The following is a 6,881-nucleotide window of genomic DNA, read 5'->3' on the forward strand; positions in this document are numbered from 1 at the left end:
ACCACGATGGGGTGGTCACTGACCTCGAGCCAGACATCCTGGAATGTGAAGTCAAATGGGTCTTAGGAAGTCTGAGCAACAACAAAGCTAGTGGAGGTGGCAGTATTCCAGCTGAGCTATTCAAAATCCTAAAAGACGATGCAGTAAAAGTGCTACACTCAATATGCCAGCAAATTTGGAAAACTCAACAGTGGCCACAGGATGGGAAAAGGTCAATTTACAGTCTGATCCCAAAGAAGGCCAGTGCCAAAGAATGTTCAAACTATTGCATTAATTTCACATGCTAGCAAAGTGATGCTCAAAATCCTACAAGCTAGGCTCCAGCAGTATGTGGACCGAGAACTACCAGAAGTACAGGCAGGATTTCGAAGAGGGAGAGGAACAAGAGATCAAATTGCCAACATACTCTGGATCATGGAGAAAGCTAGGGAGTTCCAGAAAAATATCTTCTTCTGCTTCATTGACTATGCTAAAGCCTTTGATTGTGTGGATCACAACAAATTGTGGAAAGTTCTTAAAGAGATGGGAATACCAGACCATTTTATTTGTCTCTTGAGAAACCTATATGCAGGTCAAGAAGCAACAGTGAGAACTGGACACGGAACCACTGATTGGTTCAAAATTGAGAAAGGGGTTCGACAAGGCTGTATACTGTCACCCTGTCTATTTAACTTATATGCAGAGCACATCATGAGAAAGATGGAGCTAGATGAATCACCAGTTAAAATTAAGATTGCTGGGAGAAATATCAGCAACCTCAGATATGCAGATGATACCACTCTCATGGCAGATGCGGGTGAAGGAATAGAGCGGAAAAGTTGGCTTGAAACTCATCATTAAGAAAACTAAGATCATGGCATCCGGTCCTCTCACATCCTGGCAAATAGATGGGGAAGAAATGGAGGTAGTGACAGATTTTATTTTCCTGGGCTGCAAGATCACCACAGATGGCTGTGAAAGCTGGACCATAAGGAAGGCTGAGCGCCAAAGGATTGAGGCCTTTGAATTGTGGTGCTGGAGGAGACTCCTGCGAGTCCCTTGGACTGCAAGGCGATCAAACTGCTAAGTCCTAGAGGAGATCAACCCTGACTGCTCTTTAGAAGGTCAGATACTGAAGATGAAATGCAAATACTTTGGCCACCTAATGAGAAGGAAAGACTCCCTAGAGAAGAACCTAATGCTGGGATCAATAAATGGCAAAAGAAGAAGGGGACAGCAGAGGATGAGGTGGCTAGATGGAGTCACTGAGGCAGTTGGTGTGAGCTTCGGTGGACTCCAGGAGATGGTGGAGGACAGGAAGGCCTGGAGGAGTGTTGTCCATGGGGTCGCGATGGGTTGGACACGACTTCACGACTAACAACAAGAACAATCAATTGGTAATATATGCAATGTAATCTCTTTCAAGACCCACTATATCCTACCATTTCCATTTAACCTTAAGAGAAGGGATACTTGCCAATTCCCTACTAATAATTTTGATAAGTGTCATGAACAAAGTGAACCACATTTTCCTACCTGTTCTTCCCTGCCTGTCTGGTATCCACCCAAAATAATGTATTCTTTTTAGAGCAGGAAAACAAGCATCTTTATCTAGCTTTCAATTTTCATTTTATATGGTTCTTCATCTCACAAGTTCAAAAGAATCTAATGTACCATATAATTTAAGGCTCTGCAGCTTGATGTTTGTGTGAGAAAACTCGCTCTCTGACTTTGCTCTATGATATGCCAACACCTATAATTTTCACTCTATTTTCTGATATGGAAGTCTGCGGCTAGAATTTAATAATTGCTGACAGTTTCCTACTAGCTTTGACTAGTTTCCAAACGTTCAAATACAGTATATAGGACTGATGAACCTGTTTTGTTTTTATACTATCTAGCTTCCCAATATTGATGAACCACTGATTACTAACAGTAATCCATTTTCCTATATGATCAATTTTTAATACGTTTCTGGTTTGTTTTTCCAGCTGGGGTCATCAGTCCCCAGAGTTGGCCTCAAGGGTAGGCATGGCTGGACATGAGCCAAGGGCCCATACCCCAGCAAAGATCCACTGACAAGAATCCCCAGGAGCTGTTTCCAACTTCACTACTGCAACCTACTTGCTCACCTGGTTTCACTTTTGCCTCCTTACTTGCCTTGCTTCAGTTTATGAAGCAGATGCCTGCTGGCATTCAGTAAAATTCCTGTTTAAAGCTTGTAGTTGTCTTCTGTTTCTGCTGTAGTTAGACAAGAATTACTCTGCAATAGGCAGAGTTACTTTTTATTGGTCAGTTGGGTCTAATGTGACTCCCCCATAAATACAAGTGCTAGAGACCTTGACTACTTCTTGTCAGATATCCTTTGAGTGACTTGGAGCTGAGTTTTCTCACTTAAAAAAATCACAGTGAAATTATGCAAAAATAAATAAAAATGAATTAAATGGACATAGGCACACTTAATACAATTTCCTGGCTAACAGGAACAATGCTGAGTGTTCTTTTATTACAACTAAGGAAGCTCTGGATTCCTGCCAGGAGTAGGCTTGTCTTCCATAAATCTCATAAGGCCCCCTTAATACTTTATTTTCAATACCAGCCTGATCATCTTTTCACTGCAATTTAGCAGAAAATATCACATGCTGCCAAATAAGCTGATACAATTAGGGGATTTATGAGGTGATAAGAGAGCCTATAGTCAAGGCGTTCCAACAAAAGAACAGCAGTTCAGCTATTTTCTAGCCTGGTACTCTCCAGAGGAAATGGTCAACACTATTCATTTGTTATTCAAAGTGAAAGGAGCTACCCAGTTTTTAAAAGAAACTTGTTGGATATACTGGGATAAATATTTAACAATGGGTTTATAAGCCATGAATTCTTCACAGACAAGATGATCCATAATTAAGTTAAATTGAAGCAGTTGTGATTAAGTCAAGTTAGCCTCCTTGAGATCAGAGGAATGAAGGATTCAATGTGAAATATACTCCTGCAGAATTTCCACTGAAAATAAAATTACTTTTAAGTAGCGGATTTAGGATCAAAATGGAAATCAACTTAATACTTAACACAGAGCATAGCAAATTCCATCAGGAAAAATACAGGCAACAGCAAAAATTGAGAGATATTTCCCAACTACTGATGCATCTATAAACCACCTCTGCAGGTAGTTCATAGCGTAACACTGCTGGCAGGGCCAGACTAAGACATTTGGGTGACTGAGGTGAAAGATAAAATAGTGCCTTCATCCCATGCTATATGCAGAAACCAGCAATGGAGATGGGATAATGTCCTTCACCACACTTGACGCAAGACAAGTTGTCTGTGTGGGATACATACACAGGTCTGTCTTCCAACAGAAGGAAACAGCTTACTGAGAGCACCACCTGAGACATTTGCCTTGCTCTACTTAATGAAAGGGTCAGTCCTGACCACTGGATATTATGATTCTAAGATGACTGGAGACAACACAACATTCCCAAAATAAAATAATTAAGCCACTTTGGGTTCCTTCTGTATCCAAGGATAGAATAGAAATCTAATACACCAATAAAATGTTATGTGAACTTATCTGGGGCTGGTTTCCACAGGCTCTGGCAGGGTTGTTGCTCAGGAGAGACATGGGGAACCATTTTAGTTTGTTATAGCAAAAACAACAGAGTCTCATGGCACCTGAAAACCTTTTTATTTAACCATCATTTTAAGAATTAGAGATTTTAGATGTTTAACAGTCACATTTTTATTTTTCTTTATGAATGTGATTTATTTATATCTTGCTATGTATTGTTTTAACATTATTGCTGATTGTACTTTTACTATTGTTGTTTTTAATTTTTGTAAGCCATTCTGAGACACTTAATCGGGAAAGACAGGATAAAAATGTTTTAAATAAATAAATTTATTATGTCAACAGGTCTTGTAGAATATAGAGCAATAGAATGATTATGTGCCATTCTAAGGAAGATCTAGAGTGTCAGAACAGGAGTGTCAGAAAAGTTAGAAGCAATACAGCCAGGAGGCCAGACTGTTTCATTAGCCTAGTCTCCAAGCAGGGTCACTGTAGGGAGAATGATCAAAACAAACATAGTGGAGTGATATGTGTTTATGCTCTTCAATAGTAATGGCCAAATCAGCAGAAGAGAAGAGATATATGAAATAGTGATGAGGGCAGAGAGACTTCTGAAGGACAGCTACTTGCCAACAGTAGAAGTTGAAGGTGATACTACCAGATGATCTTTCACAGACAATGGCAGTGATACTCAAGCTAACTTTGGCTAGTACTACACAAAAGAAGGCAATGGTAAACCATTTCTGAATCTTACCTTGAAACAGTCCAAAATGAAATAAGAAATTGTGCCAGAAGATGAAACCCCCAAAGTTGCAAGAGGAAAAGCTAAGGACAAGTATGTGTAGTGCTGTTACTAATGACAAAACCAGATCAAAGCTGAAAGGAGGTCTAGTGGCTGATATATATAGATATGAAAGGCAAATCCGATGTTCCATAACATGTACGATTGGAACATGGAATGTGACAAGTATGAATCAAGGCAAACTAGAAACCATAACGTAAGAAATAAAATGGCTAAACATCAGAGTAATTAGTGTGAATGAACTAAAGTGGACAACTGGAAAAGAACAAAGTGTTTCACTCTGGAATTACAGAAACATAGTGCCAAAATACAACTTAAATAACATTCCTAAATAATTTAAAGAATATTACCCTATATGGAAAGAGAAATATATGACATTCAAGCTGGATTCTGAAAAGAAAAAGCCACGTGAGATCATACTGCAAATATATGTTGGCTACTGGAGTGCACCAAAGAATTTCAGAAGATAGTAAGTGCTTTAGAGAGTACAGCAAAGCCTTTGTGTGGATCACAAAAAGGTACAGATAATCCTGAAAGAAATGGGTGCGGCTCAGCACCGGATTGTCCTGCTGTATAACCTGTATCATGGACAAGAAGCTTCAGTTAAGACAGAACATGGAGAAACAGAATGGTTTCCATAGCCAGAGATATTAGACAAAAGTGTATTTTATGTCCCTATATGTTTAATCTGTACACAGAACACGTCATAAGGAAAACGGGATTAAAATCAGGAGGTGAAACAGGAGGCAGAAGTTACACCAATAATTTAAGATACACAGATGATATCATATTACTGGAGGAAAACAATATTAAGGATATTAAGAAAAGAAGAATCAGGACTGCAGAAGAATTACAGAACTGTACACTTAACAATGAAGACATTGACCTCATCTCAGCCATCAATTCAAAGGTAAGCTGCAGGCAATACATTTGAAGAAGACTGAGACTGGGATGGGCATAAATGAAGAGACTAGAAAAGATCATAAAGTGTAAGAACAATTTAGTGGAGGCCAAGATCAAGATCATCCACACTATTGTATTACAAATCACAGTAATGGGTTTGAAAGCTGTACAGTGAACAAAGCTGACAGGAAGAAAACTGATTTGTTCAAAACATGATGTTGCAGGAGAACTTGAGAATAGCCTTGACTGACAGAAATTTGGTCCTAGATTAAATCAAGCCAGAGTTTTGCCAAAGCAAAGCTGATGAAACTGAGGCTGTCATGCTTTAGGTATGTAATAAGAAAGTAAATCTCCCTGGAGAAGGCGATCATGCTAGGGAAAGTTGAAGGCAAGAGAAGAAAAGAAGACAAAATATGAGATAGACTGACTGCATAAATATTTCACACTATGGAAGGGACATTAGCACATACTGACAATTCCAGTTGTGGAATGACCATCACAGAGGGGCTTGCTTGACATCTGCATTGTGCTATTAATAGTGATGTGTACCAAACTACTGTGCTTAATATCATTATACAAAATTCCTTAATCCCACACACAGCAGTACTGGGAAATGTGAAATATTTATGAAATTCTTGCAAGAAAGGGCTTTCCTGTGAAGCAAGGACACAAATTTTCTGTCAACATGAAAGTGTTTTGATAAAGAGTATCTATTCCTACTTCCTTTTCCCCCTATATTAACAGAAAGGAGTGTTGAAAGGAAAGGTGTATTTTTGAAGAACTTTAACAATAGAGGTGCCACCTACAGACAGTTCAACATAAATAATCCTGGGGTTCAGAAACTGTTTCCTTCATCTTGGAAACATTGATGAAGAGTAGTAGTGGACTTTGTGAGGGGTTTGTTTTGAAGGGGGAGGAGTTACAAATATGTGCGACCAAGCTCTAGAGCAGGGGTGGACAATTAATTTTCTTATGGGGCCACATGAGAAACTTGGACAGTTGTTAAGGGCCGGACCAATACACTTACAGCTCTGCTCAATATATCTCTCTATAAAAACAGTAAATGAAACATTACGATGATACAATGAAAATGTGGAGCACAGAACAACACTATTTAATGAATATTCACAAAAACATTAACATTACATGAAAAGCAATAAATTCAATTCAATTTAGCAGATCCTTCAAAATAAAAGCAGTGCAGTTGTATTGCTTGCATCTATATTACGACGATATATATTTGCATTGACTTTTAATTTGCCAGTGTGGGCCAGTCAGGGTCAGCCATCGGGCCGAATGTGGCCCGCAGGCCGTACAATGCCCAGGTCTGCTATAGAGGATCCTGGACTGTTCACTTTATGTATCACACTCCTGTTGGTCACTTTTCCCATCAGCTAACATAATGCAACTTTTGCATGGCATGAATTTTTACAGTGTACATATTTTCTTTGGGGAAGTGCACATTTTTTTCTCTAGAACTGCAGGTGTTATGCCTGGATGCACTTAAAAACAAAGACAAAAAACTGGCTTAATCTGTAAAATGAAAACTGCTAGTACATGATCCAGGCTGAAAATCACAAGTTGTGGGCTGGAAGTCCTTATGAGCATTCTTAGATGGCAAAGACAAGAATA

The sequence above is a fragment of the Varanus komodoensis genome, unplaced genomic scaffold, assembly GCF_004798865.1.
Source record: "Varanus komodoensis strain SLA01 unplaced genomic scaffold, ASM479886v1 scaffold14_1, whole genome shotgun sequence".
NCBI classification, from domain to species: Eukaryota; Metazoa; Chordata; class Lepidosauria; order Squamata; family Varanidae; genus Varanus; species Varanus komodoensis.